The sequence below is a fragment of the Peromyscus eremicus genome, chromosome 5, assembly GCF_949786415.1.
Source record: "Peromyscus eremicus chromosome 5, PerEre_H2_v1, whole genome shotgun sequence".
Lineage (NCBI taxonomy): Eukaryota > Metazoa > Chordata > Mammalia > Rodentia > Cricetidae > Peromyscus > Peromyscus eremicus.
Genome location: NC_081420.1, coordinates 34758137 through 34774489, shown reverse-complemented (window position 1 = coordinate 34774489; position 16353 = coordinate 34758137).

Here is a 16353-nt window from a genome sequence, read left to right as displayed (position 1 = left end):
AACAGAACTGTGTCTCATGTTAAACTAAACATCCCATACACAGAAAGCCGGGTAAGAGGGTTAGAATTCCTTCAAATCCAGAAATGATGTGTTCTAATAATTTTCCCTATGACACCAAACTCTGATGCACCTAATTTCATAGAAAACATACTAATGGAAATTGAAGACACAGATTAACACAAACCCAATAATAAGAAGTGATTTCAACAACCCAGTTTCTCTAATTAATACATCATCGGCACAAAACATACAGAAACCTCAGAAACTCTCCAGCTACAATATTTCTTAAAGGAAATATGAATTTGGAGAAAGTCACTCCTCAAATTTTATGTACGTACACATATAATTAAATACCTAAATTTGTGCAAGAATTGGTGTTGAATGTTACCTCATCTTAGTCATTACAACTCAAAATTATATGGTGGGGAGCAATGAGGATAGATAGATAGGATGAATAATGGAGTATTTTCTCTGAATTTGCCAAATGAAAATGGACTTGACACTGTGAATGTAATTCTTACCTAATAATTCTTCTTATTGTGTATAATTTTACTGTTTAGTGTTAAAACCCTCCCTTTTATTTAGACAAAAAGGGGAAAGGTTGTAGGATATTTTGATCACATTCTGACACTCCTGAAACTGACAACAAAGTTTACTTTGAGTCACAGGATAGAGCTAGCTACTAGCTGAGCAGAATAAGACATAGAGGTTTCAGAGAACCCAGGACATGTAGAGAGACACAGAGACACAGGAAGTATTAGGGAGGGGTTAAAAATATTCATGGCCAGTTTGGATAGAGGAAGGAGAGAGAGAGAGGGTCACTGGTCACTTCTCTTTCACTTCTCTGATCAATCACGTTCTAACACCATATCTGACTCTTGAGTTTTTATTAATAATAGAACAATTTAAGTAATCGTTATGACTTTTGCTTAATAATGAGACAAGAAGCAGACATTGTAAAAGGGGCTACAGAAGGCAGAGATGACTAGTAAATAGAGAGGGATTTAGGAAGGGCTTTTCTCCTGACAAGGACACTAGAGTGTGTATTGTTTGCATTGGTAGATGCCTTAGGAACTCACTAATATATACCATAAGAAAAGTACCTGCTTCCACACAGGAGGGACTCAAGTTGATCTAATGGGCACTAAATCTTTGAATCAGCTCACAAGATAGTTGTAGGAAAATTTTCCATTTGTTTTGGTCTTCCATCCCATTCTAAGAATACCCAAGGGATAGAAATATAGAAGAAAGGAGAAAAATAGTGTATAAATCAATGATTTCTGAATTTTTTGCTTTATGAATTCAGATATCAGAGAATGCCCAAAGAATCTTTGTTAGATAGTGAAGAACAGAAAGCATGGAGTGTATCTGGGGTGGATTCTAAGACAAGAATTCAGATGATTGTGGTTAAAATCAGTTATCCTGGAGCTCTAGACTTATTTCATGTTTGGATCCTGATACATTCATGACTGAAAATGTCATGGAACTTTGAGATAATGAAGTATGTAGGACCTGTATTATTTGCCATTATTCTATGAAACTGGATTCCAGAGAGTGGCCAGCTTTCATGGAGTATCTAGACAATTCCATGTTCTTGGTAGAAAAGACAGAGTTGTTAATAATAATATTGATCTGTGATTCTAAACAGTTAACTCACATTAACATATGATGGTTCAAAACTAAGCTACCCAATGTCTTATTTTCAAGTAAAACTTGTTACTTGTAACAAATTTTATTAGGAAAGTCTCAACAATTTTGGTATATTTCCATTAAATGAAGAAAGGAATCTTTGACACATTGACTTATACAAACACTGACATTTCCATTATTTTTGAAGGAAGAAACTCATTATACACAAGCATACCTCAAAAGATTCAAAATTATAGAAAGCTTTGAAAGTATAACTAATGGCAGAATATCTCAGAAGCATATAGTATGGATGGGCACATAGCATTCATTAAGGATGATTTGGCATCTCAGGACTTGGACTAATTGACAACTTTTTCTAAATTATTCTTCAGGCAGTTGAATAGGCCATACAAAAAAAAGTTGAGAGTCTCCATTGGCTACTTTCAAGTATGCCTTTCCTAACCAGTCTGGACAGATATTTATTCTCTCTACTCCAAGATGGACCTAGTCACAGAAAGAATAGTAACTAATTATTTAAATCATTTATGTTTGTTGGTCCTTAATCCTTCTAAATGTTGAGTAAAGAATTGGAGGAAAGGACACCTTCATCCAAAGATATGAACTTTCATGCATTTGTACCAGGATACCATGAATCTGCTAAGAACTAGGCACAAGACCCAAGTATATGTTTTCTGACATGCTGATCCCAGATGAAGTGTGACTTTACAAGAAAAATTAGCTGCTAATTGACTAGAGACACAGATTTAACTGAGGGACAATAGAAATGCAAATATTAATTATGTCATGAAGGAACTTGCCCATGTCATCAGTGTTATCTCTGATATGCTATTTGTAACTTGGTGATTTTGTTAGTAGATTGTTTTTTCTTTCTTGCTTTTATCCAAATCTACTCTCCATATAATATACAGACACAAACAGAGTAGATGCAGACTGTGCTTGATGACTGAAGGTGCAGACAGTCCAAGAGTGATTATGGTAAGACTAGCTGTAATACTGAAAAGACCTTGATTTTTCCCAGGAAAGGTGCTGTCCAAATTACTGTGAGGAACAGCTGACTTGAAATCGCTTTGTAGTGAAGTGCTAAGTGGAATACTGTAGAGAGAGTTGTGATTGACAACTACTTGGTTATTAGGCCATCTACAAGATTGCATGTCCAAATTCTATTGTGGCAAAGGGAAAGGCATTTCAAAATTTGTCAGTACAGAGGTCACAGCTTTCACTATTGAGAAAAGCAAAGAAGTGTAAGGAGAGGACTCATTTTGCTGAATGTAGTTCTAATGTCCTTCAGAGTCTAGGGATTTTTTTTATCATCAATAGCTCTGACTTTTGATATGAGAGCAGCAGAGGCTTCTTTCATGTCAGCCATTTTGTCAGTACCAGGCATCTAACATGCTGATCATCAGTGTCAGAAGGATTTCAGGCTAAGAAACAGCAATTGAACATCATGTAAGTCTACCACTTCAGGTTCAGTTACAGATGTTACCTAGAATTTTTGTGATGATTAAATGAATCAATGTCTGTAGAGTCTCAGACTGTTTTGTATAATCTCTACCAGTGTCATTGCGCCCATAGTGGACATATAGAATTTTGGTGCTATGAATTAAATCTTTCAGAGGTAAGAGATTATGTTTGGTACATGCACATGTTTAATGATATTTAATATGTCATGGTAAAATTGGCTATAAAAGAAGGTAAGGAAGGAAAGATTATAGCACCTAAATACTGGAGCTCTATAGTGTTTTAACCTTGTCCTCAAGAAGTGGCCATGACTTCACTCTATGAACCCTGTACTATTTTACAAGACCTGCTTGTACAGTTTCAGAAGTCAGCAGAGTCACATAGGAATTAATAGGTAGGTAAAAAGTGGATATAGAACCAGGAGGATTTAGAGAGCTAAGAAGAGACAGTGTAGTGTTTAGTAATATAAAATGTCACCAAAAGAAGAGTATCGAGAAGATATAATAGATCTAACTCTATTTGCATTTCTTCATAAATTTATGAATATAAATTTATCCATGCATATTCTAATCAGTTCAAAGTTTCCTACAGATGAAAAGATTTATGGATGGTGAGATGGTGAAGTAGTTAAGTACTTGCTTAGCCAGACTTATGATTTTACTTCAATTCTCAGAGCCCACACGAAGGTATAAAGAATGACTCCACAAAGTTGTCTGACCTTCACATGCACATGGTGTAATCCTCCCAGGCTCACACAAATCACACACACAATACTAATAATTAAGAGAAATATAAAGAACAACAAGTTAAAGTCCAGTGGCAAGGACATGGTTGAAATAGGAGAAACATCATGAATAATTTATGTAACTGTAGCAAATTTACTTTGTATGTGATTTTACTTACATACATATTTTATCAGCTACATAACATGATTTTTATTTTCTTCCCCATTTTCTTCAATTTTCCTACTAGAGCAAATACCTGATATATAGGTTAATGACCTATGGATAGACAAATCCAGCACACTCCGTGGGTGTCTAGGTGAAAATCATGAGCTGAGAACTTGCTTGCTTCTTTAGTGCTCATCTTTTAATGTTTGCAACTGAGATGGATGAAATATGGCAGAGCAGAGGTACCAGCACTAGGACATTCAGCTAGAAGCATACTGTTTATCCTGGACGTGGTGAAAGAGTCAACTGCTTAAAGTTTGGAAACTGAGTCACTTAAATGACAAGCAGAATGTTGTTGTGTCTGGTCTATGTGCATCTCCAAAAAATGAGCACTTCATAAAATTGGTAAATGTAGGAATCAATAAAGTGATATTTTGTCTACTTTCTGTCATTTGATCTTTGATGTCATTTTCCCACCCTACTTTTCAACCCCTAATCTCTCCACTTTACTACTCCACTTTCTTTTGTTTTCTCACTCACCTTAAAAGCATCTGGAAAGAAAGCATTAAAGTCAGAAATACTACAAAATACTAAATATGTTAAAGATTGCCTTTCTCTAGGATTTGAGTCCAATATCACACTATGTATCTGCCTACCTATCTATCTATCTATCTATCTATCTATCTATCTATCTATCTATCTATCATCTATCTATCTATTTATCTATCTATCTCTCTATCTATCTAGTTATCTACCTATTTGTCTTCATCAATCTCCTGTTTCCTGTTTGTTCAGTTAGGCAAAAAATTATATTTTTCTTTCATTTACTACTGATTCGATATACTTTGACCATACCCAGTTCATTTTTGAGCTGGGATACAATTGTGTTGATTATAACAGAATCAGTCATAAAACAGGACTTGATTACAATTCTAAACCAGCTCTCTTTTCTGTAATTCTAAACTCATGACCTCAGATTCTTCAGACAATGACTCCTTGCTTTAAGGTTTTCTGAAAAGCTATTATTCTTACTTTTCCATTCCTTGCATTGCTTTACTAATTTTAATTCCTTCCAGGCAAACCTTTCACTGTAGTTCAGTCCAATCACTCCCATGAAGGGTTCTGGGAAGAAGCCAGAAGTAACTCACAGATTTTCTGGATGTTTCTGAACAGAGAGGATCAATGACCACAGATATAATCTATGCATGGTCAAATGGGTTTCTGATGATCAACTGGAAGTGCTCATTTGCCATGTTGTACAGGGCACAGGGGTCCCATTCTCTTTCTTTGACAGCAGCAGCAGAATGCCCCTGGTAAAAGCAAAGACTCACTGAGATGAGCCATTCATGTGGAGTTATGAGTCACTCTGTCCAGGGAAGCCTTATCTAACTTCCATGCATGCTGTTGCACAGGGTGTTACTTTGCAGCTTGGGTGTGTAAACGAATTTCTAAATGGTCTTATTAAATAAGAAACACAGAGCCAAACACAGAGTTAAAGCTAAGAGATCAGAGCAAGAGCCACAACTCCCTTTAGTTTACCACTCGCTGTCGTCCATCCCCTGAGAGAGAGAGAGAGACCTTCTTCCTGTGTGTCTTGCGTTTTATTTCTTTCCTGTTCTGCCTTCTCATTGGCTCTAAGCCCAGCCACATGACTTCCTCGTCATTGCCTGTCTATACAGACCTCCTGGTCTCTATGGTTGGTACTGGGATTAAAGACTCAAGGTCACCACCCTTGGCTGTGTTCTTGACCACACAGAGACTCTGCCTGCCATGTGATTGGATTAAGGGTGTGGGCTACCACCACCTGACTTCTATTCCTGGCTTGCTAATGACCTCTGATCTCTGGGCAAACTTTATTTATTAACATACAAATAAAATCACATTTCAGCACAATTAAAATATCACCATAGGGGTGAGAAACTAAACATCCCTCACTCTGAAATTTTAGTTAAAATTTTTAGTTATATAGCTGTATATTTTGAAAAATGGGTGACCTCTTATGTTTCTGGAATGTTCCACAAAGTGCACCTATTATTCACAAACATTTGGAAGTGACATTAATCCTGAGTGTGGGTATGTAAATCATTTTTTTCAGATAGCTTAATGTCTCATATTTTGTTGTCATTTTTATTCATCAGACTTATTAGTCTTTTAAAATCAGTGTCCAATGTTAGTATATGACAAGGGCAACATAATTCTTCTGCATCCTTCATCATCATGCCTTATGAGACTCAACATGTTTGCTGGATTCCTAACACTGAGGATGATGTGAGTCCTGTCATTAACATGATGCTCAGCCTGGAGGTGCCAGCTCATCATAATAAGCCAATGGATTTTTCCATCTGCTAAAAGCTTTATATTATCTTCTTATGATAACCCATTGGGTGGACTGGGACTTCATAACTGTCATAAAAGTGTGCTGATGAAATAGCTTACAGAGGTTAAATGATTATTCATAGTTCTGTTCCTGCAGTTTATAGAGACAGAGTGTCAGCACTGTAGACTTGAGTATCAGCAGTGTCAGTGTACATGCCTGTGACTCTCACAGTATTTACCTGTGAGGCAAGAACCACATGAGCAATCATAAGGTTTATTTTTCCCTACGGTTGGTGCCATTCCTTTTTTGTAGAGCAACAATTTGTCTTTGATACAGGATAAGAGATATCTTAGGAATCTGATTTTTTTCTACGTTTTCTGCTTTGTATTACATGCACCCTTAACATTGTTAGCAATGGCTAATGGTATTTTAATTAATTATCTTTTAATCGGATGGACAAATACCTACAACTACCATATCACTAATTTACTATCTCAAGAGGAAACAACATGAAAATGGTTTTAATTTAATAATACTGCTCTGCAATAATTTCTCATTTAAATATATGTCTCCACGTTTTGAAATGTCCAACATAAAACACAGGAATTTTGCATGAGAAAACAGCTAAAATAAAATACCACAAATAACTAAACATACAAAATTGTGCAGTACACCAAGCAACAAAAATATTTTTAGATGAAAAATTGGTGTGTTTTCAAACAACCCACATAGGTATGTTTCCATTTGTTATCTGACAGATTTAAACAGTGTGTGATGAGTTCAAATATACCAATGATTTCCATAACATAAATTTCATGGCTGTTAATAATTCATTCATTTTTTTTCTTGGAAATTCTGTCAAGAAAGTGAAGGCAAACAACACTAGCCTGACTTTCTTTGAAATGTTGTTCAGTTTGAACCACATTGTTAAAACAGTAAGTGATACATCTATTAGCATAATCTGCATAAGGATTCAGAACTGAAAATTTCATTAGGGTGGTTCATGTCAGTCCAGTCATAGCAAAGTCCCGGGAACCAGAACATGTCACTTTCTTGTTTTTAAAGTTGTGACAGGTTGAACTCATTGCTCTTTATGTTTTCATTGCAGTAAAAAATTTCAATTTCAGCAAGATGACTTTTAAAAATTATTCTGTTTTTTTTTAATTGGTGTGCGTGAATGTTTTGACTATACATATGTCTGTTTGCCACCTGTGTACAGTGTCTCTGGAAACTGGAAGAAGGCTGCAGATTCCCAGGGACCAGAGTTACACACAGTTATGAGTCACCTCGTGGGGGCTGAGGATTGAACCCATGTCTCTGAAGAGTAGCCAGTGTTCTTTACCAGGGAGCTATCATTACTCCAATCCCCAAACAGACTTTTTCTGAGATGATTATTTCTTGTACTGGAGCAAACTATGCATTGGAGATATAATGACCCTGTTTGCTTTAAATTAGATACCACAAAACCATTCTGCTCTATATCATTTCAGTTAAGACAGAACAAAATGTCTCTAGACAATGTGACTTGTGTCTAGGACAAGGCAGACTCCCTATTGAGAATCACTTATCTACAGTCTGTTTACAGTTGTGTAGTTCCTTTGTAGGGCAATAATTAGAAAGTTCTCAGCAGTGTTGCTTTTCTCCTGAATAACTATCACTTCATGCCACATAGGGCAGAGACAGTACAACACAAAGTTGTCTATCACAGCCCAATTGGAAACACAATGAGATGATCAGTCTTAGAGGAAACATGAGCAAGGAGTTACTTAAAGAAATTTGTTTGCAAGAGCTGCATCTCTGAAAAGTCCTACTGAGGCATGGACACTGAGTCAGGAATGTTGCTTCTCTGGAAGTCTGACATCAGTTAACTTTCTACTTTCTATATAACCAAGTACACTACCCCCAAGGTCACAGACCACTGGAGGGCTGAAGAAAGCAATCTTTCATCATTGGTGGCGGTCTATGACAACCATTTTAGAGAAGGTTAGAAGGCTCAATACCAAATACTAATCTGACTAGTTTTATCTGTTTTCTTTTTCTTCTTCTTCTTCCTCTTCCTCTTCTTCTCCTTCTCTCTCTCTTTTCTCTCTCTTCCTTCCTTCCTTTTCTTTCTTTCTTTTTTCTTATTTCCTTGCTAACTTATGTTGTAGATGACCACAATCACCTCTATTTACGACGACCAATGACTGTCATGCTCAGAAGAAAATAGCTACTTCCCAAACACTGAAACTATTTCCTCAATTCTCACATTCTTTCTATGACATATTTTGTCCTGTCCCTTGACTGTTGGAGAGTTGACAAATGTGGATTTCATGCTTTTCTAAATATTGAACACATTGTGCCAGTCACTTATCCTTAGTATTTCGAATAAACTAAATCCCTGCCAATAACCAACAAACAATATAAACAATCTGCCTTTGTATCCTAAGCTGATAACTGCAGTAATGTATCAGTATAAACACAAATGTTTAGAGTCCAATATGATAGAGACATCATATCAATTCAATTAAACAATAGTAAATGCCTATTATATTGGAAGCTAGGACATTCCTAGCCACAGATTATCAACCTGATCTACAGCACTAAATATTGTTCCCTCTTACATTAGTAGCCTTAAAGTCAATCAGAGTACTTTAGCTACTTTCATAATAGTTGTGTCATGATTGGACATGACAGAAGTTACATCTTGACTAAATGGTGGGTTGAATTATTATGCAAATGAATCATTTATCACAGTAGTCAACAAAAGACTATCTTACACTATAAAAACTAGCTAGTATAGTAGGATTTTCCAGATCAGTTTCAGCATGACATCTCCATATCTTGCAGCCAAATGACATTGTGTCTTCATAAATAAGTTCTCACCACTTTGTTCTGGCATGTATTCAACAGCAGTATCCATATTCTGTATAGTGTAGAGGGCCTTAGAAGCCTCCCTAACTAAATAACAGAAGAGTAACCATTTTGACACTGACATTTTTCTATAGCTTTATGACTTTTGTGTGAATATTTTCCCATCATGAATGCTGCTTTCTTTTGAATTTACTCTTCTTTGATGGTTTTCTGAATCTGAAAGTAAAAGAGGCTAGCATTAGATAATGCATCCCTTCACAGAGGGTGGACAGGATTTTAAAAAGCCCTTTGCTGTCCTCTCTAAATTTGGTATTAGAACTTAGCATCTCAGTATACTTGATGACCAATCAGCAAGTTCTGACAAGGTTAGAAAATATCTCATGACTCATCTCAATTTTGTCTTCCAAAGTGCAATATTGGATGTAATGGTTTGGATAATCCATTATAATTCTATGTGTGATTTGGTTTTCTGAAATCTGTAAGACACATAGTGATTAGCATTATATAGTGGATGCTTTACAAAGGAGATAATCTAAAAACAGGTATTTATTTCACATTGCCATCTTTTCTAACTTACAAATTAGTGCCTTTTTTTTGAGCAATAACTTTTAGCTTTGGGTTTCCTTGGCTCCTCCCCTTCCCCCTCCTCACACTATTTTAGTTATTTTAATTCTATTCCGTTCACACCATTAATGCAATGCAATTCTCCTTTATTTTATCTCTAGTGGACTAAGTGAAGGATGCCAGTGAAGACTGATGCTCTGTATGCAAAAACTGCACCTGTGTATGTATGTTTTTAACAATAAAGCATGAGATGAGAATGTAAACAACAAAAAAATCCAAAATATCATACCTTTTCTTTTTTTTTTTTTTTTTTTTTTTGGTTTTTTCGAGACAAGGTTTCTCTGTGTAGCTTTGCGCCTCTCCTGGAACTCACTTGGTAGCCCAGGCTGGCCTCGAACTCACAGAGATCCGCCTGGCTCTGCCTCCTGAGTGCTGGGATTAAAGGCGTGTGCCACCACCGCCCGGCATACCTTTTCTTTAGCTACACAGTTTTTAATGATTTTATGTCATAGATGAAAATTTAAAGTGCATTTTAAAAGACATATTACAGAATAAATATTAAAAACATTGTTCTTGTTGCTGCCTGATATTGCTGTTTATTTTGTTGTTTTATTAAAAAATAAAACTCGAGAGAAAGCATTAGGGAATAAACCTGAGAGTTCCATGGAGCAATGCAGAGATGATCATCTTTCTCTCTCCACTCCTGGATTGAAATTGCCATGCTACCTCTCTGATCCTCTTCTTCCTCCTCTCTGATCCTCTTCTTCCTCCTCTCTGATCCTCTTCTTCCTCCTCTCTGATCCTCTTCTTCTTCCTCTGTGTGACCTTATGTCTCCCTTTGAGGCCAGCAGGGAACTCTATGCTCCACTCTGGCTGGCCAAATATGGACTTCACCCTCTGAACTGAGGTCCGACTCTCTTGGTGGTCTTGAAGCAATCAATACAAGCAAATCTCCCCTAACATTTTTCCTATTTGTCTAAATAAAAAGGAAGGGTTTTAATTCAAACACCATAAAACTATATACAATAAGAACAAATACCAGACATTGTCTAAATAGAAAGCAAAGATATTTACTTTAAACAAAATGAAACTATATACAACAAAAACAATTATCAGGTAAGAATTATATTCACAATGTCCAGGCCATTTGCACTTGGCAAATTCAGAGAAAATACTCCATTATCTATCCTATCTTCAAAAGGAGTCAAAAGTTTTGTACCTATTTTACTTTCTATCCTAACATGTATTACCAACCCAAAACTATCTTTTTAGATCTCAAAATATTTTCTTAGATAAACAACTTAAGCTTTTATGTCTCTCAACCTTTTACACTTTACATTTCTTTTGTGAGTTTCTTTTTCAAAATTGGTATCAAGGAAAACTGTAACTATAACTATCTAGTCTTCAACCCCATCAGAGAATTGATAAGGATATAATATTACTGAGTAAACAGGAAGTGTAGAGCAAACAACTTCCAAAACTATAGAAATGACAGAGATATCCAACTGCCTGGACAGTCACCCAAGTTTCCTCTACAAAATTGGGGCATCCATCTTCAATCTACATGCCTACAATATCTGACAGATTTTTTGTGAAAGCAGGAACTTTTGAAGGACTGTCCTACCTTGTCTTGGCAAAGTTCATCAGTAACCTTCTTTTGTGCCCTGCTTGTCCAATTTGGACAGCGAGCTGTCAGCAGTTAAGTCAAAGGCATTTTCTTGCCCAGTGGTTAACTTTTCCAGAATGAAAGCAAACTCCCTATGGAGGCTCTTCAATGTCCACCATCTTTTTTGAACTAAATTGGTGCTGCCAGGAGTAGACATATCTCACTGTCATAAAAAACCTCATGTTCTTAAAACATTTTAAATGTCATTTTCTGTAGACCTTCGAAGTGTTTGAAGACCATCTATGTATTTAAAATATATCTCTGTTTGACCCAGAAAATATACATATCATGACTATAACTTTGATTGTTATAGATGACTAACTATTAACACGTCTTTTTTATTATTTTTAATATCTTTCAAGGACTAGAACTTTACAATATATTTTAAATGAGATGCATAGCTACCATACCTTAAACAAGAATAGAAACATATAATACAGTATAACAGAAATAACCTTAAATTTATATCAATATACAAAAATCCATACCATTGTGAAATAGCTCAGTTGGTAGAGCATGAGACTCTTAATCTCAGGGTCATGTGTTTGAGCTCCACGTCAGGTGCCAGATGTAATGATTATCTAAATTATTCTACTATTAATAAAAACTTGGGAGTCAGATATGAGGTTAAAACCTGATTGATTAGAGAAGTGGCAGAGATATGACCAGTTACCTCCTCTCACTCTCCTTCCTCCATCCAAACTGGCTACAAATATGTCTAACACCTCCCTACTACTTCCTGTGTCTCTCTATATGTCCTGAATTCTCTAAAACCTCTATGGCTGATTCTGCTTAGCTAGTAGCTATCTCCACCCTGTGATTCAAGGTAAACTTTATTGTCAGTTTCAGGAGTGTCAGAGTGTGATCAAAATATCCCACAACACAAAATGGTTCTTTTACCAGCTAATACAGAGGAATCTCACTAATCATAACCACTTCACAGCAATTACTCTGAGGCCCAGATGACTTTAACTATTTCTCTTTTTCTCCTGTCCACATAGATCCAGGATGGATCTGAAAGTCAAATTCACTAGCTGACATTCACCAGAGAAGTGAAGTGTCATTCCTCTCTTGTTTTCAACCGAAGAAATGATTTTCTCTATTAACAATTGAGCCGATCATCCGCACATACATTCTTCATGAAATAATTAATTATAACACCCACTTTTACCCTCATAACTCCTAATATTTCAGGTACTTCATTTGGAGAAATTTGATGGTTGAGGGTAGTTCACCCTGTCAACTGCTTCTAAGCATGCTAAGATGATTGATAATCTAACTGCTGGAAATCCTTAAAAATCAAAGTCATTGCTACACTGTCTTTACAAAGAGTGTGTGCAGGGCAATGAACTAAGGAAGAAAGACTTCAAGATTTAAAACAAGTGAATGACAGGATGTGAAGGATAATTGCCATTAGATATTAAAACTAAGGGCAAACCAAAGTTTATCTTCAATTTATTCCCTCATATCAATTGGAAACCTATGTTCTCCTTGCACGTCACTTTTTTCTTACTTTCCTGATGTTTTCAATTTCAATAACAAATTCTTTGCTTCATCTGTTGGATTACCACAGCTTGAAAACAAACAACAGTGGACTATTCTGCATAGCAGTAATGAAGAGAATTTTCAGTGACATGCAAAAATTCCCTGAGCTCATTGAAACATTGATTTGCAATAGTAGTTTATTCCTTTATACCAAGGATTGTTTTAAAATCTTAATCTTGTCCAGCCTCTAAGTGTGATATTCTCAGTATTTCAGAATATAACGGAATACCAGAACTTGAACTGATCTATAAATCCCTCTATTATCTATCCTATGAATGCAGAATCCCACCTTTTTCTGATAAAAGTTAGCTATTTTCCTTTGACTATGAGAGATTGTAAAATCTATAAATACATCTTAGTTACAGGTTGTTGAGAGCATATAATTCTATTTTGCTTCATTTAACAACCTTCCCACACACAGAAGGGAAATTTACTAAGGGAGATATTTGAGAATAATGCAAATTCAATTTTAGGAAAATATATGTTACACAATGTTTATATCAATCATGAGTTTTAGATTTCTGGTAAATCACTGATGGGGAGATAGTAAAAGCCCTCTACTTAATTCTCAGTTTAGCTAAATTCAGTAGTTTTCTAAAAAGATTTAGGACAGTCATCAGTGTTTTAGAGAGACAGTGAGGAGTATCTAGAATAGATAATTCAGATAAATATAGTAATCGCAGCCTGTCCAGGCACAGTGAGTCCACAATTACTCTTTCTCTATGTATTTCAAATTAAGGTTACATTTGAAGGTATTATCCTTCTGGACTCAGAATAGCAGCAGTGATGACCAAACAGAAAGGAACAAAGCTTGGAAATTGATCATTTGAATTATTTTAACAAAATGCTGTTTCCAGGAATTTCAGCTAAAATTATGGGAGGATGTTTTCATAAATACTCAAATTGCTATTCTAAAGCTAGTAAAATGGGTGATGCTAAATGAATAAATAATGCAACTCAAAGTAGACAAGGAAGGTGACTCAATGTGAGAACAAAATTTCTCCAGAACTGCATAGTTGTTACAATTTTGACATAGAGGTGTGCACTGGCATAGAAAAGAGAAAAACAGCCTACCTGTTAATTCATCTAGAATCTTTTTATAATAGCACTATGTTACACATCTTCAATAAATAAAACTTATGTAAATATACTTATTAATTATTAAGTGATGAATTGTCATTTTTTTAAGCAGATGTTATTTATTTTTTTTTTTTTTTTTGCTGTATTCATTATCCAGGTAATGTGGAGACCCCTGGTGGAAAAGTTTTGGCATTTGTTCTAATTTGTTTTTCTGTTGTTGTGATAAAAACATTCAAACCAAAGCAACTTGAGGTTTGTTTCAGCTTAGAATCTGGGGAACAACCCATCACTGGGGGAAGTCAGGGGAGGAATTCAAAGCAGGAACCTAGAGGCAAGAATTGAAGTGGAGACTTACAGGATTGCTACTTCCTGGCTCTCTACCTGGCTCATGCTCAGATAGATACTCCTTTTATGCAGCCTAGATCTACCTGCCTAGGGATGGTGCTGCTGACAGCGGGCTGAGCTGTGCCATATCACACATCAATCAAGATGATTCTTCATAGACACAGCCACAGGTTACTTTGATTGAGGCATTTTTTTTCAATCAAGGCTCCCTCTTCCCACATGACTCTAAATTGTATCAAATTTACAAAAACTTACCAGCACAATCCACTCCTTGTCAACAGGACACACAAACAAATTATGGTTAAACCATAATCATCCCTGTCTTTGTCCCTGTGATCTCAGCCTAAAATTATAGTATAAAACACTATTCATCTTGTATCCTTCCACATTACTGAAGGTGTTTATCAGCTGTAGGAGTTCCTTGGTAGAATTTTTGGGGTCACTTACGTATACTATCATATCATTTGCAAATAGTGTAAGTTTCAATTCTTCCTTTCCAATTTGTACCCACTTGATCTTTTATTGTCTTATTGCTCTAGTTAGCACTTCAAGTACTATATTGAGTAAATATAGGGAGAGTGGACAGCCTTGTCTTGTTGCTGATTTGAGTGGAATCGCTTTAAATTTCTCTCCATCTAATTTGATGTTGGCTGTCGGCTTGGTGTAAATTGCCTTTATTATGTTTAGGTATGTTCCCTGTATTCCTGATATCTCCAAGACCTTTATCATGAAGGGGTATTGGATTTTGTCAAAGGCCTTTTCAGCATCTAATGAAATGATCAAGGGTTTTTTTCTTTCAGTTTGTTTATATGGTGTATTACATTGGCAGATTTTCATATGTTGAACCATCCTTGCATCTCTGGGATGAAGCCTACTTGATCATGGTGGATAATTGTTTGGATGTATTCTTGGAGTCAGTTTGCCAATATTTTATTGAGTATTTTTGCATTGATGTTCATGAGGGAGATTGGTCTGTAATTCTCTTTCTTTGTTGCATCTTTGTGTGGCTTGGGAATCAGAGTAACTGTAGCCTCATAAATGGAGTTTGGTAACATTCCTTCCGTTTCTATTGTGTGGAACAATTTGAAGAGTATTGGTATTAACTCTTCTTTAAAAATCTGGTAGAATTGTGCATTGAAACCATCTGGTCCTAGGCTTTTTTTTTTTTTTTGGTTGGGAGACTTTTAATGAATGATTCTATTTCATTAGGGGTTATTGGACTATTTCAATAGTTTATCTGGTCTTGATTTAACCAGATAAACCAGATAGGTATGTGGTACCTATCCAGAAAATTATCCATTTCTTTTAGATTTTCCAATTTTGTGGAGTACAGGATTTTGAAGTATGACCTGATGATTCTCTAGATTTCCTCAGTGTTAGTTGTTATGTCTCCATTTTCATTTCTGATTTTGCTAATTTGGATGTTCCCTCTCTGCCTTTTGGTTAGTTTGGGTAAAGGCCTATCTATCTTGTTGATTTTTCTCAAAGAACCAACTCTTTGTTTTATTGATTCTTTGTATTATTCTCTTTGTTTCTATTTTATTGATTTCAGTTCCCAATTTGATTATTTCCTGGCATCTATTCCTCCTGGGTGAGCTTGCTTCTTTTTGTTCTAGAGCTTTTAGGTGTGCTGTTAAGTCACTAGTGTGAGTTTTCTCCAACTTCTTTATGTGGTCATTTAGTGCTATGGATTTTCCTCTTAGCACTTCTTTCATAGTATCCCATAAGTTTGGGTATGTAGTACATTCATTTTCATTGAATTCTAGGAAGTTTTTAATTACTTTATTTCTTTATTGACCCATTGGTGATTCAGTTGAGCATTATTCAGTTTCCATGAGATTGTAGGCTTTTTGTAATTTTTGTTGTTGTTGAAATCTAACTTTAAGCCATGGTGGTCTGATAGAATACAGGAGGTTATTCCAAATTTTTTATATCTGTTGAGATTTGCTTTGTGACCAAGTATGTGTTCAATTTTAGAGAAAGTC